Source organism: Schistocerca serialis, chromosome 8, assembly GCF_023864345.2.
Source record: "Schistocerca serialis cubense isolate TAMUIC-IGC-003099 chromosome 8, iqSchSeri2.2, whole genome shotgun sequence".
NCBI lineage: Eukaryota > Metazoa > Arthropoda > Insecta > Orthoptera > Acrididae > Schistocerca > Schistocerca serialis.
Window position 1 is genome coordinate 630,823,887 of NC_064645.1, and position 18,997 is coordinate 630,842,883.

The 18,997-nt window shown below is 45.7% G+C and overlaps 1 non-coding gene across 1 annotated transcript; it reads right to left on the bottom strand.

Moving 5' to 3' along the window:
* Positions 1-16,478: 16,478 nt before the first annotated feature.
* On the bottom strand, positions 16,479-16,553 carry Trnas-cga (transfer RNA serine (anticodon CGA)). The gene has a single exon. It is a non-coding gene; the product is annotated as a tRNA-Ser (tRNA).
* Between the last annotated feature and the right edge of the window lie 2,444 nt (positions 16,554-18,997).

Here is an 18,997-nt window from a genome sequence, read left to right on the forward strand (position 1 = left end):
TGAACCACACGTTGTGTCGTACTTGTAAAGGCACATGTTCTAGCAGAATAGGTAGAGTATCCCGTATGAAATCATGATAACGTGCTCCATTGAGCGTAGGTGGAAGAACATGGGGCCCAATCAAGACATCACCAAGTGCCTGCCAAAACGTTCACAGAAAATCTGTGTTGTTGACGTGTTTGTACAATTGCGTGCGGATTCTCGTCAACCCACACATGTTGATTGTGAAAATTTACAATTTGATCACGTTGGAAGAAGCCTCATCCGTAAAGAGAACATTTGCACTGAAATGAGGATTGACACATTGTTGGATGAACCATTCGCAGAAGTGTACCCGTTGAGGCCAATCAGCTGCTGATGGTGCCTGCACACGCTGTACATGGTACGGAAACAACTGGTTCTGCCGTAGCACTCACCATACAGTGACGTGGTCAACGTTACCTTGTACAGCAGCAACTTCTCTGGCGCTGACATTAGGGTTATCGTCAACTGCACGAAGAATTGCCTCGTCCACTGCAGGTGTCCTCGTCGTTCTAGGTCTTCCCCAGTCGCGAGTCATAGGCTGAAATGTTCCGTGCTCCCTAAGACGCCGATCAATTGCTTCGAACGTCTTCCTGTCGGGACACCTTCGTTCTGGAAATCTGTCTCGATACAAACGTACCGCGCCACGGCTATTGCCCCGTGCTAATCCATACATCAAATGGGCATCTGCCAACTCCGCATTTGTAACTGCACTGACTGCAAAACCACGTTCGTGATGAACACTAACCTGTTGATGCTACGTACTGATGTGCTTGATGCTAGTACTGTAGAGCAATGAGTCGCATGTCAACACACGCACCGAAGTCAACATTACCTTCCTTCAGTTGGGCCAACTGGCGGTGAATCGAGGAAGTACAGTACATACTGACGAAACTGAAATGAGCTCTAACGTTGAAATTAAGCGTTTCTGGACACATGTGCACATAACATCTTTTCTTTCTTTGTGTGTGAGGAATGTTTCCTGAAAGTTTGGCCATACCTTTTTGTAACACCCTGCATACTATATCCATACAAGCAATGAATATGGATCGCTAATAACTGGTATCGTAGTGCCCTCCCGGCGTGTTTCTTCTGACTGTCGTGGTCTGCTGTTGCCGGTCTAGCGCTGTGCGGCCGAGGCTGGCAGGAGCGGCTCCAGTCGTGGTGCGGTCCTCGTCAGCAGGCTAGTGGCTGACCTCGGCTCACATCTTACGTTTTCCATCTTCGTGCCGGCACTTGTGGTTACGCCGGGACACTAAGTAGTGTAGCGACCTGGCAAAAATTTTCTTTTAATTTCATTTTTTTGGATACACCGAGAAGGTTCAAATGGTGCAAATGGCTCTGAGCACTATGGGACTTAACATCTGAGGTCATCAGTCCCCTAGAACTTAGAACTACTTAAACCTAACTAGCTCTAAGGACATCACATACATCCATGCCCGAGGCAGGATTCGAACCTGCGACCGTAGCGGTCGCGCGGTTCCAGACTGAAGCGCCTAGAACCTCTCGGCCACTGTGACCGGCACACCGAGAAGGTAATATGTACTAATCTTTCTTACCTGTTATTCCTGTTAGTCGTTTATTTCCACTCAGCTCAGCTTACGATTCATTCAGAAATCGACTTAGAATGTGTTCATAAATGTGCAGAAACAAGCAGAGAGCCGTTTCAAAACCATATGACTAGTAGATAGGCGAACGTGCGCTGAATGTCAGGCGCTTTGTGAAACAAGGTTTTTTTCTTCAAGAATAGAATCTGCTGCCTAGGGCAGATACCCCAGTTTGCCCCATCAGCCAGATCCGGGCCTGATGGTGCCATTCTGCAGTGATGTCCGAGGACGATGTCAGCAACTAACGTTCCAAGATGCTGCTGCAGGTGGGTGTAAAATGAATGTGCGCAACGGAAAATAATAAACGCTAAAATGGTGATTTGGCCCTGTCTGACTACTCCCTGAATGCAGATCTTAGGATCTTTTAATTCCTTTTAAGATATTAATTACAATCGAAACATAAATGAATGATTAAGGCAACTAATACTACTAAGTGATAAACGTTGTTCGTGCTCATCTATTTTCTGTAGATTAAAAAAAAAACCTTTATATTACAAAGTTTACATTTCCTAAGTAAAATTAGTAATCAATTGTCCAACTCTGTCCCTTATTATGACTGCGCGATCTATTATCAATAACGCGAAGTGACTGACATTCTCTACGTACCAAACATTAGGAGACACTACTTTCAAAGATGATCTACAGTGGTGTAGAACCTCAGTGGAAATAAACTAACGTGATCACAGCTGTTTAGCTTTATAGCCCTAATAGGCCGAAGCAATTTGCGATGTCACCGTATGTACTGCGTCCGGTGCGTCCAAGTTATGGTTCTCGTACTCGTCTGCGACGATGGAAGAACTCCAGCCACAAATAAACTCTTTCAGCCACTAGGGCGGCAGAAACCGGGCCTCTGACTAACATACTCTAATACTGTCTTCTCCTCTCTGTGTTCTACAGACGAGAAACGCCAACTCCCAGCCACAAGTGCGGAGTTCAGATAGCGTCTCAACGTAAGTATAGGCAGAGGAAGTGCTCTCAATTACTGAACGCTACGTACTCAATGACGACTTCCAACCTGGAGGTGAAGTCCAGAATCGTATAGGTTCGCAACAGTACAGTGCCTAACTGTTCTAACTATAAACTCTCCTGAGAGCAAATACAGCAAGTCCGTCTGTACCAACAAAACTGATATCGAGCGACCGTCACACACGGGTGCTCACAACGGAAGACCTCCCAGCAGGGCTCAGCTCCCCACCCTCGTAATTCCGAAAACGAATCATATTCCCGAAATCGCGGAATATTCTCCCTCTGTACAAATTCTTCCGAACGCCGTCCAACCATATTTTAGTCTTTTGTCGTCCAGCGCGGAAAGTTTGCGAGGAAAAACCTATACTCGTACAATGAGTAAAAATCCTTGGAAATAACCCAGGCTGCGTGGTTACCGAGGAGCCACTTCTTCGTTCCTCGCACCTGCGTCCAAAATTTGCAGAGTTTGGAAGTATTATCCGGTTATCCTTCCGGCCCTACTACAATAGCGGCTGGTCGCCCTTGTATTCTGTCTTCGCACTCAGGTTTCATGACGTCCGTCTAGCTAGTTCCTGTGTTTAAGCAGGACCAACACACCTGTGTGGGCCTTCCATCCAGGTCTTGAGTTCCGCCTGCCGCTTCATCTCCACTGGCGTTCTAACCTCTACTAGTATAGACAATCATTTATTACGCCGTTCTGATAATAAAGACACTCCGTCACCTTTCGTGCAAATAAGCATTAACAATTTTTTACAAGGCGTAGGTGACAATGTCAGTCTCCTTTATGTATTCATATATACGATATACAACCTATCAAATGATGCCTAATTGTGTTTGTAGATTACGGCAAAGTATGTGGATGGGTGCTTGTAAGGTGGGAAATTATAGCCACCTTACAATGTATAGGTCAGATGGGGGCAAATCTTGCAAGCTGCACGTTCTGAGGCATCGTCTGATACATGGTCACTAAATAATAAGGTTGGGCAGTAAGCGCTCTGCTCTGCCATTGGCTGACGCTGTGACGTCAGCGTGCAAGCAGGCACTCGGAAGCAGATGACAGGGAATGCGCATTTACGATATGGTTTTGACGAAAGATTTTGTTTACACCAGAATTTAGATGATTAAACTGCTTTTCTGCTGCTAAAATATTACAGTTAAAACTGATAAGTTATATTCTATCGTAGCTTATGCCTTAGGCACTGGTGAAATATCGGATCACAACCAAACTGACACACACTTAAAATGTGAAATGTTGACTCAAATAAATCAGAAACTATTAATTTAATCGCACTGAAATAAATTTACATAACCGCATACCTGCTGTAAATTACGATTATATAAATAAAACAAGTTTACTTACCATTTCTCCTCTGCAGTGAAGCTGCGAAGCAGTGTTGTAAATATGCAAAAGCATTGGTAAGATCAGTCTTGTAACGCCGTGACAAAATTCGGGAGATATTTACAAACACAGTATCACAAGCAACTACACTATGTACAATAGTTCTGTCAAAAATGTATGTACCTATATACACAACTTTTATTTACAAAACAGACTAAGTACTGGATTGATTACTGTGTAGGCTATGCCATTTTCTCCCTTTTTCCTCGATGAGCTGTCTCAGATATTCTTGCTCTGTCTTTTAATGAAAGCTAGCGCAAACTAATAAATGTACGAGTTGTAGCGTAGATTATAATTATCTCTTTGTGTCTATTGTGAAAACGTTCGCTAAGTGCTCCACGTAACTTACTAATGATGCTCCTTTCTCTAGATAAATCGTTACTGCCATGAAGCTGAGCAAAGGTCAGCTCGAAGTGGCTTACTGTCTCCATGTTTCTGAAGGTACAAGTCAACTTCCGCTAGAAATCATGCACAACCAGCTGATAGGTTTATCTCCTGGGATTGACATTAGCTCTTCAGCAGGTATGGCTAATGTTCTGTTGCGCTGCCTGCACCGATGAGGTATATGTCCGGCAACGTTCCGAAATACCTCCAGTCGGAACCCGTGGATGCTGAGCAACTCATAATTTTCTGCAGTCAGTTCTAACCCCTCAATTCCTTGCTGCTCTCCAACCACTTCAGACATATTGGGAAGAATGCTACTGGACACTGCTGCAATCACAAATGTTCCTTGCCGGCCGCGGTGGCCGTGCGGTTCTGGCGCTGCAGTCCGGAACCGCGGGGCCGCTACGGTCGCAGGTTCGAATCCTGCCTCGGGCATGGGTGTGTGTGATGTCCTTAGGTTAGTTAGGTTTAAGTAGTTCTAAGTTCTAGGGGACTTATGACCTAAGATGTGGAGTCCCATAGTGCTCAGAGCCATTTGAACCATTTGAACAAATGTTCCTTCTTCATTAGGTTCAACAAAAGAGGAAGTAGATATTGGGACAGCGAAAGCATTGGCACTTAACAATAATAGCTTATTCTATTCTTTACATCTACAGGAGTTGGATGGTCATAAAAATGTCCCAGGCCTCTAACCATTCTTGATTCAGTCTGGCAGTAAGTATATAGTTGACATCGTTTTCTCTTAAGTCACTGAACAGATATAAAAATGACACCGAATACATTTCGTGAATCATTTCTGAAAAGGTAATAAATGTCTTGATAATCCAACGCGCATGTTCTCACAAGCATTTGTAGAACTTGCGCAGACATTGTTCTTGTGCTTAGAAATGAATTCCGAATCCACATGCAAGAGATTTCTTACTTTCCAAGGTCCTTGAATTGAGGACATCATTCTAAAGTATCAGCGACCAGCTGTATGAAGTCACTAGTGTGTCCTTCTTCTGGCATTAAATATCGAAAGGCCTGAGAAGTTGTGTGAGACAGCAATTCGGCTGCTAAACGAACTGTCTGTCGGTATCTGCCCTTAACAGTGATGTGTTACTGAGTTAACTTTGGACACATATTCATCTCGCCCATGCCAAATGCCAATAATCTTTCGAACACGGATTTTGTCACTGCCTTATTTTCTACAATAATGCCTTCATCCAGCAAATGATTCCGTAATAGCTTAAGAAAATGTGGAACATCAGCGAACACCCACATTCGTTTCCGTGTATCGCTAGGATGAGGTAAACAACTGTTTTATGTGCGTCACGCCAGGCTCGTTCCAAACGGAAATGTTTTTTGCTCCCATATCAGTTACAACCTTATACGAATGACTGGTTAAGGCGACAATAATTACATTCAAGAGGACAGCTGTCACGCGAATGTCAAAATCAGAATAAACAGTTTGTTCCCAACTTGCAAACAGCCCACGCACCATAACAACTAAAACATTACTGTCGGGTCGTAACACCCTGTCGTCGACACTGCCGGTAGAGGGTACCCAATATTTCCTCAGAATATTATAACGTTTCCGCGATATAGCACGCAGAATAAACTATTTACAAATATCCTCATTACTCTATCGAACTCTTTTTGAGCCATTTAATAAACTTTTTACTTGATTGGGTGAAGGTATTTTTCCCAACACACGAGTAACTTCATTACACACAAGAAAGCCCTTATTAATTTCTTCCTCGCGCACAAGTCGTCGTATTCTTGACAGCTGACTTCGAAGATCTCTTATGCGCTCGAAGTTACACACACTTGTTTGTAAGAGCAGTATTCCTTCTTTCTAATGCCGCTATAGAATTCATCAAAGAAACTTTATCTGTGCCAGAAGAAATATTACCATCAATCACTGTGCCCTTATTAATATGTTTCTTATTTGGTGACAAGTTTTCCAGGGCCTCGAGAGATCGTTTATGAAGTTTTCGTGTCTTATACCGTTTGCTCCTGTCTTCCGTTGCACGTGACACATTTACAATCGCACTACTGCACGGAAAATTGCGTGACAAAACTGCATCTGGCTTGAGCACTTTTTTCGGGGCAAATTGAGCAGTTCAGACTGTGAATCCCACATGTAATCTGCTTCTGCGAAATGGCGAGAGAGTATTCATGCATGCGCAACATTTACACTGTCTTCCCCACAACATTTGGACAGCCATAGTTTTTGTAATGTTTCACTACGCGGGAAACTGTGATACATTATGTCAGTTCCCTTTGTGTTCCGGTTGTAACAGCACAGGATGGCATTGCAAAAATTAATTTTCACACTCACTTGTACATTCAGCACTGACTATTTCACAGGACAGACCATAAATCATACAGCTGACGAAAATGTTGATCCCGCTGTCCACTGTTCGCTAATTATTTAAGTTCCGAGTCAAATCTCTATAGAACAACAGCAAAGGCCGTAACACTCCCGAGCCCCCAGGGGCTCAGCGTTCATTTGCTGGGTACGGGCTTGGCGACCCGGGGGTTCCTGAGCTGGGGACTGGTAAGCGCCGCCAGTCCCCTGTAAGCTCTGGACATACTTCAGCGACCACCGTGCTGCGCGGCGGTGGAACGTTGTGTGTCTGAGGGAGTGGGGATCTTGGCTTGACCGCCCGGATCGCGAGGATGGAATAAACCTCTATAAACAACCCCTCAATATCAAGGTGTGCTGCGCGCTGATGAGATGCATGGCTGTTGAGGTGGAACAGTCGTTAGCGGGCAACCTCTGGGGAACCTGCCGCACCTCAGTTGTATAAGCCTTACCTAGGCACGCAGGGTTCTGTCTAGGTGGACTCCTCGTTCCCTAGCTGCTCGTGGGACCGAGATGGAACCCTCGAACTTTTCTTCTCCTCCTCCCACCGGAAAGGGTGGGCCGCTGGTAGGTTCTAACACCCAATCTAACAAGAGGGCTCGTGTAGCCAGTCCACCTGATACAGTTAGTAGTAACAGAACGCATGCTGCTTCGCAGAATGTGTTTCTTATAATTAAAAGAAAAGATGGGAGTTTCGATAAAGTTTCACCATTTTATATAGAGAAGGGCTTAGAAGGTATTGCTGGCACATTAAAATCTGTAAAGCGCTTGCGAAATGGCACCTTGCTGGTTGAAACATCTAGCTTCCAGCAAGTCCAGAACCTTCAGTAGGCACAATTTCTTGGGGAGTTTGCGATAGAGACTGAATTTCACAACACCTTGAACTACAGCAAGGGTGTTGTGACGTGCAGAGATCTCGTTGACATTCCCCATGACGAACTGAAGTCTGAATGGTCCCGGGAAGGAATTGTCAACGTGCAACACGTTATGAAACGGGTGGATGGTGCTCTCATGAAATCTGACTCATTTATACTTACGTTTAACAACACCAAATTGCCAGAGCATGTGAAGGCAGTTTTCCTACGTCTCAGTGTATGGCCTTATTACCCCAACCCCATGCGGTGTTTTAAATGCCAACACTTTGGACACACTACTCTCAGCTGTAAAGGGGAAGCCACTTGCGGGAAGTGTGGTAAAGCCACCCATGAGGGAGTTGGTTGCTCCTCTCCTCCCAAGTGTGTCAACTGCTCTGGGGATCACCCTGTGTGGAGTAGGGAGTGCAGAGTTTTCCTTGAGGAACGGAAGATCCAGGAACTTAAAACCACCAAACACATCCCGTATGGTGAGGCAAAGAAAATTTAGAAGTCTATGCAGCCGCCCACGTTCGCTGCCTCCTTTTCTTCCGTTCTGAAACAGCCAGTCTTGAGAAACGATGCCGCTACACAAACGGAGGTTGCTACTGCCAGCACTAGCACCTGCGTTTGTCAGTGCACGTGTGCTGCTGCCGTTCCTGTGAAGCCTGCTGCTCCCCCCCAGCCTTCTGACCAGGCTGTGGTAGCTGACATCATGGGACTTCCTGCCCCTTCCCGGGTTCAGTCTTGTGCACTGCCCAGCACTGCTACACCCCCTATTGCTTCTGAGGTTTTGGCTCCAATGCCACCTCAGGCCAGAAAATCTAAACCAAAGCCAAAGGTAAAGACTCGCCCACTGAAGAAGACTGAAGTTATACAGTCTGCTGATGTTGATATCATTATCTCTGACGTCTCTCTCGACTCCTCTTCAGAGACGATGGAGGTTGATGTCAGACTCGGGCAATCATCTCGCCGCAAAACTGAGCCTCCACCTGTTGTGGGCTCTCCTCCCCGACAGAAAGTGAGGATGAAGGTACTGCCACCCTGATAGATGGCTCCCATTATACAGTGGAACATGAATGGATTCTGGGCACATGTGGAGGAACTGAACCTCCTAGCACGGCAACACCCCCTGTGCTTGTGTTTACAGGAAACGCGTTTCAAACCATCTGATGCTCCTGTACTAAGCGGCTATACGTTATATCGCAAAGATGACCTGACTGGAGGAAGGGCCAAAGGCGGAGTCGCCGTGTTTGTCAATAATGACCACCACTCCTCTGCTCTCCCTCTGGATACTGACCTGCAAGCGGTTGCAGTTGAAATTCATTCACGTCGGAGGCTTACCGTTTGCTCCCTTTATTTACCCCCTCTGGATGCAGTGAACTTAGAGGCTCTCACAGATCTTATCGAACAACTCCCCTGCCCATTTCTCCTCCTGGGGGACTTCAGTGCCCGTCATGTCCTGTTGGGCTCCATTTCTCTTTGCGCTCGAGGTCGAATTTTGGAGAGCCTCCTAACATCTCAAGTGTTGTGCATCCTAAACACAGCTACTCCGACCCATTTCTCTACTGCTACTGGGTCATTCTCAGCCATTGACCTATGTTTCTGCTCTCCAACCCTCACCGACTCTGTTCACTGGGAGGTTATTGACGACTTTCATTCCAGCGATCACTTCCCCATCCGCATTCATCTCCTGGATGGTGTATTGCTGGAGCAGAGGCCGCCATCGTGGATGATTGGCAGGGCTAACTGGCCACTGTTCAGTCGGTTGGCTGTGTTTGAACGCCACAACAGCGTACAGGAATGGGTGGATCACATCACAATTGTGATCCATCATGCTGCTCACCTGGCCATACCACAGTCTTCTGGCCCTCTTAAGCGGCGCCTTGTGCCTTGGTGGACAGAAGAGTGCCGTTCAGCCATCCGGGACAGGCGTGCGGCTCTTCGACGATTTAAATGCCGCCCAACAGCGGTCAATCTTACCGCCTTTCGAATCGCGAAAGCCAGGGCGCGCCGTGTCATTAACGAGAGCAAGAAAAGGTCATGGCAGGAGTTCCTGGACTCCATCAACCGCTCCACGTGTTCCACAAAAGTATGGGAAGCCATCCGGAGGATTTCCAGTCAACACAGTCGTTTACCAATAGCTGCAGTCCTGAACCAGGGATGCCTCCAAACAACACCCAGAGCCATTGCTCAGACGCTGGCAGAGCATTTTGCACGAAGTACTGCCACTGCAAATCAGGATCCAGCGTTTCGTCGCTACCGTGCGACTGTCGAGAGAGCAAACTTGGACTTTCAGTCGAACAGTTCTGAGGCCTACAGCTCCCCTTTCTCCCTGTGGGAACTTGAATAGGCACTTACTGAGACTTCTGATACTGCACCAGGTCACGACCGCATCCGGTACTCCATGCTTCGTCATCTGCCAGCGGCGTCAAAGGAAATTCTCCTCGAATGTTTTAATCTCATATGGCAGACAGGAGTGTTCCCCACCTCGTGGAGGGAGGCAATCCTCATCCCTCTCCTCAAACCAGGAAAGGACCGCACATGTCCCGGTAGTTATCGTAGTATCGCCTTGACAAGCTGTGTCGGAAAGACCCTGGAACGGATGGTTAACCGGCGTCTGGTCTGGCTGTTAGAGACCAGACAGCTCCTTAGCCGCTCTCAGTGTGGATTCCGAAAATTTCGGCCCACGGTCGACAATCTGACCCTCCTAGAGGCGGCTATTCAGCAGGCTTTCCTCCGTCAGCATCACTGTATCGGTATGTTCTTTGATATCAGTAAGGCATATGATACTTGCCGGCCGCGGTGGTCTAGCGGTTCTAGGCGCTCAGTCCGGAGCCGCGCGACTGCTACGGTCGCAGGTTCGAATCCTGCCTCGGGCATGGATGTGTGTGATGTCCTTAGGTTAGTTAGGTTTAAGTAGTTCTAAGTTCTAGGGGACTGATAACCATAGATGTTAAGTCCCATAATGCTCAGAGCCATATGATACTTGGAGACACTGTATTCTTGCACAACTGCATCAATGGGGCTTTCGTGGCCGCCTCCCCATTTTCATTCGGTCTTTCCTGTCTCAGCGTTTTTTTCGGACCCGAGTTGGTAACACACTGTCTGATCGCTTTGAGCAAGAGAACGGCGTCTCCCAGGGCAGTGTTTTAAGCGTTACCCTCTTTGCCATAGCCATCAACAGTATAACGTCTACAGTGAGGAGTCCAGTACAGTGCTCCTTATTTGTGGACGACTTTGCTGTTTTCTGTTCCTCCTCCAGTGTTGCAACCGTGAGCTGTCAGTTGCAGCTAACAGTGTGGCGGTTAGAGGAGTGGGCTGCAAAGACGGGTTTTCGGTTTTCTGCCGATAAGTGTGTTTGTGTTCATTTTAATCCTTCTCGTCGTCTTTTTACTTTTCCTGCCTTGCGTATGGGGGATACTGTCCTACATTTTAGAGACACAGTGCGGTTTATGGGCCTAATTTTTGACTCCAGGTTGTCATGGCTGCCACACCTACGCGACTTGAAAGCCAGAACCCCGAAGGCACTGAAGATCCTCAAGTGCCTCTGCCACAGGTCTTGGGGCGCGGACAGGGCGCGTCTCCTTCAGTTTTATGGAGCTTTTGTGCGTTCACGGCTGGACTATGGGTGCACAGTGTATGGGTCAGCGAGGCCGTCTTATTTGCGGATCCTTGACGCTGTCCACCATGCTGGGATCCGACTGGCCACGGGTGCTTATCGGACCAGTCCCGTACCCAGCCTCTGTGCTGAGGCTGGCGAACCGCCACTTACCATCCGGCGGCAGCTCCTGCTGGTGCGCCAGGCTTGTAAGTTTCTTGCAGCTCCCGCCTCGCCTGCTCACCATCTTGTTGCTGATCCACCTCTGGACCGCCTTTTTCCCACCGTCCCCGGGCTACGTTGCCGTTTGGGATCCGTGTGCTAGAGTCCCTCGGTTTGGAGTCTGTGCAACCCCAAATCCTGGGTTTTAACCGCCTGCCACCCTGGTTACTGAAGAGGCCCGGAGTGATTTTAGATTTAATGCAGTACAAGAGAGATTGCACTCCTGCCACCGTTTTTAATGCAGCATTTTCTGCCATTTTATCTGAGCACCACGACTATGTAGCCGTTTTTACGAATGGGTCGAAACAAGGGGATTCTGTTGGTTGCTCTGTTGTTTTTCCGGATCGTGTCCTCAAGGTCCGACTGCCTCAGACTTTTACTGTCTTTGATGCAGAATTGTCTGCGATCTTGCGGGCACTGGAGCAGATGAGACGTACTTCTTGTCCTAAATTTCTTGTCTGTTCCGATTCACTAAGTGCCCTACACTCATTGCAACGTTTGTATCCAGCAGATAAAATAGTCCAGACCATCCAACTACAGCGATTGGGGAAGATGGTAGCTTTCTGCTGGGTTCCAGGGCATGTTGGCATTGCTGGGAATGAAAGGGCAGATCTCGCAGCCAAGGAGGCGTGTCTCGATCCACAAGTATCTCAGTGTGCTGTACCCCCACACACACTCACCTCGCTGTTGAGTTCACGAGTCATGCGTCGGTGGGAGGATGAGTGGCTGGAAGTGACTGACAATAAGCTCCGTTTGGTCAAGCCCACAACGCGTGTGTGGTGTACTTCCTTTCAGCCCCGTCGACGGGACGAGGTTCTCCTCACTCGGCTTCGGATAGGCCACAGCCCTATGACGCATGGCTTCCTGCTCCGGCGGGAGTACCCTCGAATGTGTGGTGCTTGTGGCGTCCAGGTCACTGTGCGCCACGTTTTATTGGATTGCGTTTTATTTTCTGACCAGCGGGCCGCGGCTGACTTGCCAACGGACCTGCCATCTCTTTTAGGCAACACTCGGACGAATGTGGTTAAAGTTTTAAAGTTCTGTGCCATGTCAAATGTTTTTACAAAGATTTTAGGGAGAGGATCTTAATTTGCTCACTGTGTGACACGTTCGCCCATATTTTACGTAAGTGGCCAGCCAATGACAATTTCCTGTGGCATTCTTGTTGCGATGTTTTCCCTTTCCTTACGTTTTACTTTCCTGCTTTCTTTGCGTGTGTGCCTCAGTTTTATTGGGTCTGTCCCCATTCGTTCCTTCTAATGTGTGTCAGGGCGCTGATGACCTCGACGTTGAGCGCCCATAAGCCCCAACACACACACAACACTCCCGAATCCGTTACAGTTTCCACTGTTGACTCTGTACTTCCGAGGGAAGAACTCAATCAAAGTACTCCACCAAATGCAGCAAAAACCATTACACACAACGCGAACTAATGTACTGTTTGGCGCGGCTGCTCCCACTCTGACGTCATGCTTATAACTCAGAAACACGTAACTTACTGCGCATTGCTTCCGCCCCCCCTCCCCCCCCCCCCCCCCTGGTGTGATAGGCCATGCCACACGAGAACAGATTATCATTGTCCCAACAATGCTTATTGATTTTTATGTCATCTGTTTGTTGACAGATTCTAACGGTCAGCCGTTGTTATTAAAGTAGCACTGTTCGTTTTTCTCATTTTTATAACAACCCAATATTTCAAAGCAATGAAAATTTTACAAGCAAACATTACTGTTTTTTTTCAAGTTTTATTTAAGAAGTAAAAATTGTAACACTGCAGCTATGGCAAACTGATAAGCTGGTTTTTTATCCGGTTATAGGAAAATATGAAAAAAACAACTGTTACAATCGAGACCAAACAAATACCGAAAGATACCGGTTATTTAGAAGTAAAATACCTGTATCGGTTTTAATAGCTCGGGTTTTCACGCCGCTACGATAAACAACGCCCTGGGAGTAGACAACATTCAATTAGAACTACTGATAGCCTTGGGAGAGCCAGTCCTAACAAAATTCTACCATCTGGTGACCAACATGTATGAGACAGGCGAAATACCCTCAAACTCCAAGAAGAATATAATAATTCCAATCCCAAAGAAAGCAGGTGTTGAAATTTGTGAAAACTGCCGAACTATCAGTTTAATAAGTCACGGCTGCAAAATACTAACACAAATTCTTTACAGACGAATGGAAAAACTGGTAGAAGTCGACCTCGGGGAAGATAAGTTTGGATTCCGTAGAAATATTGGAACACGTGAGGCACTACTGACCCTACGACTTATTTTAGAAGAAAGATTAAGGAAAGGCAAACCTACGTTTCTAGCATTTGTAGACTTAGGGAAAGCTTTTGACAATGTTGTCTGGAATACTCTCTTTCAAATTCTGAAGGTGGCAGGGATAAAATACAGGTAGCGAAAGGCTATTTACAATTTGTACAGAAACCAGATGGCAGTTATAAGAGTCGAGGGGCATGAAAGGGAAGCAGTGGTTGGGAAGGGAGTGAGACAGGGTTGTAGCCTATCCCCGATGTTATTCAATCTGTATATTGAGCAAGCAGTAAAGAAAACAAATGAAAAATTTGGAGTAGATGTTAAAATCCATGGAGAAGAAATAAAAACTTTAGGGTTCGGCGATGACCTGAAAGAGCAGCTGAACGGAATGGACAGTGTCTTGAAGCAAAACGAGGATCATGGAATGTAGTCAAATTAAGTCGGGCGATGCTGAGGGAATTAGATTAGGAAATGAGACACTTAAAGTAGTAAAGGAGTTTTGCTATTTGGGGAGCAAAATAACTGATGATGGTCGAAGTAGAGAGGATATAAAAAGTAGAGTGGCAATGGCAAGGAAAGCGTTTCTGAAGAAGAGAAATTTGTTAACATCGAGTATAGATTTAAGTGTCAGGAAGTCGTTTCTGAAAGTATTTGTACGGAGTGTAGCCATGTATGGAAGTCAAACATGGACGATAAATAGTTTGGACAAGAAGAGAATAGAAGCTTTCGAAATGTGGTGCTACAGAAGAATGCTCAAGATAAGATGGGCAGATCACATAACTAATGAGGAGGTATTGAATAAAATTGGGGAGAAGAGGACTATGTGGCACAACTTGACTAGAAGAAGGGATCGGTTGGTAGGACATTATCTGAGGCATCAAGGGATCACCAATTTAGTACTGGAGGGCACCGTGGAGGGTAAAAATCGCAGAGGGAAACCAAGAGATGAATACACCAAACAGACTCAGAAGGATGTAGGTTGCAGTAGTTATTCGGAAATGAAGAAGCTTGCAGAGGATAGAGTAGCATGGAGAGCTGCATCAAACCAGTCTCAGGACTGAAGACCACACCAACAACAACAACGATAAAACAGGGGCCACGATCGTGCCACTGTAGAATTCCGACACATGCTGATAGACGTTTCTGCTTCTTACACGTTCTTCTCACAGTCAACCTTCAAATGCGATTTCTGAATGAGGAACCCGCTGTGCAATAATTCGTTACCTGCAGAAAGTACGTATAAGCGGCCGCTCCTGTCTTTCCCTGTGCAGATTCCGCACGGCAGAGAGTCTCCGTGATGTTACTATTTCAGTGGACAGACAACCTAACCTCACTATAAAGGCTACTGATTGTTTGCCGTCTTACTCGGGTAATACATGAAAGCATTTCGTATCATCAACAACAGCTTAATGGCACAATCATTTTAGAAGAGAGCTGCAGAACCACGGATTTCTCCGTAGCTCTAGATAAGCAGTTTCCTACTAAGTTTCGATCATTAACAACATTGAAACTTCCCGGCACACAGTTTTAATCTGCGAGGAAGTTTCATATCAGCGCACACTCCGCTGCAGAGTGAAAATCTCATTCTGATTAACAACATTAACATACACTCAACTTGTTGTTACAGGGAAGAGCTGAGCCGCGAGCGACCCTGATGTGAGGCGGCGTCAGAAAGCGCCGACCCCGTCCTGTTACGTGACGCAGCGATGCTCTGAGCTGCTGGGGACAGCTTCTTGCTGCCATTGCAGACTCCGGCTGCTCCTGCATGCACCACCACGTGGCGTACTCTTGTTCCTTCTTGAGAGGCAAGAACATCGACGTGTCCTCTGAGCTCTGAACACAACTTTTTCTGTGCATCGCGAGGAACATTTAGGGTCGAAGTAGTCATTAAGATTCCATTCTGCCACAACTAGGATCTGAACCCATTTATTAGATCACACAAAGAGCAAGCAAGTATGGAAGTATAAAAAGTAGACAGACACACAACACCCGTATCAGTAAGTCGAGGAAGTAAGTTTAACATTTAACAGACATGAAATCAAAACGTTGGTTTACGGGTGTGAGAGGAAAAGACTGGATGTGGCATTGTTAACGAACCCATTTGGTAAAGCAAAAGCTATTATTCAGTATGATCGAAGAGGCTTTAAACTTTAACCGTCGAAGTTTTAATCTCCACCCCATCTGACCCATCAGTACAGAATCTCTTCAAATTTAAGGGGAGTTGGAACGCCCTATCCCGACTGTTAAATTTAGTGACTTGGCTTCCCTGTATTTCAGGAACCACTGTAGCCATTGACATGAAACGTATACAGGACATTGAACTTTATGTTCTGAGCTACAATAATTGCATTTTCATTTTAGCCACTGCTTTTGGATATACAATTTTTTAATCACACGGTTAAAATTTTGTGTACTTTTTTGTACGTTATCCTAAATAATTTTAATTATACATAACGTTGTAGTTCAGTAGACTCAGGATATGGATGTTATTACACCCTGAAAATTTGAATACTCTACTCGAAGTGGTTTCTGAAATTTAGGGATAAATGCAACAGAAAGTGTAAATTTTCAGGAACGACTTCTAAAGTTTCAAAAGACTGTAACTCAATATATGCTTAATTTTTTTATTTTTAGTCGCTCAGAAGATTGGTTCAAATGGCTCTGATCACTATGGGACTTAACATCTGAGGTCATCAGTCCCCTAGAACTTAGAACTACTTAAACCTAACTAAACTAAGGGCCCAGAATGAGATTTTCACTCTGCAGCGGAGTGTGCGCTGATATGAAACTTCCTGGCAGATTAAAACTGTGTGCCCGACCGAGACTCGAACTCGGGACCTTTGCCTTTCGCGGGCAAGTGCTCTACCAACTGAGCTATCGAAGCACGACTCACGCCCGGTACTCACAGCTTTACTTCTGCCAGTACCTCGTCTCTTACCTTCCAAACTTTACAGAAGCTCTCCTGCGAACGTTGCAGAACTAGCACTCCTGAAAGAAAGGATATTGCGGAGACATGGCTTAGCCACAGCCTAGGGGATGTTTCCAGAATGAGATTTTCACTCTGCAGCGGAGTGTGTTTTAAACTAAGGACGTTACACACATTCATGCCCGAGGCAGGATTCGAACCTGCGAACGTAGCGGTCGCGCGGTTCCAGACTGAAGCGCCTAGAACCGCTCGGTCACCACTCAGAAGAACCCTGCACCATACGGTATATCATCTTCTCGATCTTTTCCCAAGTTTTTTCTTCTTTCCGGGCTCTTTAGTGGCCAATTGTGCTGCATACTCTGCTTTATCAATATGATCCTTGTTCAAGTTCTCTGATGCATTAGGCTCCAGGATTAATTCTCATATGCTGTAGCACTTTCACCCTACCATTGTTGCCACCATTAAAAGCAATAACAGCATCACTGACCCCAACTTTAGTTTATTCATTCCAACAAAAACATTTTTTGGTAAGCGAGTCCAAATAAGATTATTGAACGACTCATTGGGATTTTGCGTCTGACCATGCAGACACTTCTTCAGTAATTCAGGATTTGCCAGTTCTCTGTAAATAGGTTTTATGATATCCATGACTGCTGCTGGGATGGAATGTTTATGGCTGTATGAACTGTTTGAGTACTGGGCATTGCGGTAATTGCACCATGAATCAGGTCCAGGAGGGCAAAGGTGGTGTACTGGTTTTTCATCAGTTGACAGTCTGTGGAAGAAAGTAGCCCATACTGCCTGCTTCATTTTCAACAAATCCTCAGTATTGTTTCTAATGGCCATTCCATAATGCTGCTTTAGTTCATCAGTCATTTTGTGTGTCAGCCTGCCTGTTATGGTTTTACCATCAGAAAGTATCTTGTCTCTTAAACTTTGTTTCAACTTCCTCAACCAGGTGCCCATCATCTTCTGGACATGACCCTTATAACGCATCAATCCATAGCCTTCTATATAAAAAAGTTACCGACTTCATTAGATCTTGAAGTAATGCGCGCAAAAATTTTAACATTTTCAACCGATGTAGATTATATTTTAAAAAATAAAATAAAATACTTATCATGTGAGTTTATAAGTGATATATATATATATATCGTTTTATTCGGAAAATTGCAAATTTCATAATGAGAAAAAATCCGAAAATGTGAATTTTTTCCGTTCTAATTCCCCTTAATATCTCTTCTTCTACGTCAACATACGTATTAAAAAACAAAGCAAGCTCTGCGCATTCCATGGTGGAGGGAACTTCGTACCGTTATTGATCATTTCATGGCCGATTCCATTTACACGTGGCTCAGGTGAAAATGACTGTTTCCTTTGTACATAACTTAATCTTTCTGATTTTATGATCATCGCCCTTATGTCAGGGATACGATGGAAGCGATAGAAATGTTCCGCATTCTGCTTCTAATAACGATTCTCTAAATTTAAACGATAGAACGTACATAAAAAGAAGTCTTTCTATCGGCAGTGCTCTCTGAGCATCTCAGTTACACTTTCGTACCAAAGACAGTACCTATTACGATCCTTGCAATACCTCTATGAATTCTTTTGACTTCTACCGCCTGGCAAGGACTCTAAATGATACATCAGCGTTGTGTATTATAGCCTTGTGTAGGACCTACTTAGCGGATGTACTACATTTTCCCCGAATTTTCGCAATAAATCTAGGTCCTCCCTTGGCACGCCCCTCCTCTGCTGCTTACTTCGCCTGTTTTCATCATTTCATAAATCTTCGTGGGATTACATACATTATCTGATAAAAAGTATCTGGATACCTATTAGTGGACATTAATATGAGGTGTGTCCACCCACCGCCTTTATGACGGCTTGAAATCTGCTGAATACTTTGCGTCTGAATCCCTGTGGAGGAATGGCAGCTCATTCTTCTCAAAGAGCTTAAACCAGAGAAGGTAGTGATGCTGGACTCTAGGGCCTAGAGCAAAGTCGTCGATCTCACTGATTCCAAAGGTGATCCGTTGGGTTCATTTTGGTATTCTGGGCAGACCAGTCCATTTCAGGAATGCTCCTACTCACAAACCGTTGCCTCACAGGTACAAACAAAAAAACAAACACTGTCTGAACAGGCCTCGAAGGCCCAACGGTACCAAGCGCGCTCCCCTTGGCATCCTTAGCCCTCTGGCGTCACCTGACGCGGACGGGCATGTGACCAGCACACCACTTTCCCAGCAGCTGTCAGTTTCCGTGACCGCTGCTGCTACTTCTCAATCAAGCAGCAATCGGCCTCACAAGGGCTTACTTAACCCGCTTGCCAGCAGCACTCGGCGGACCCAGATGGTGACCCACCCAACTGCTAGCCAAGACCGACAGCACTTAACTTGA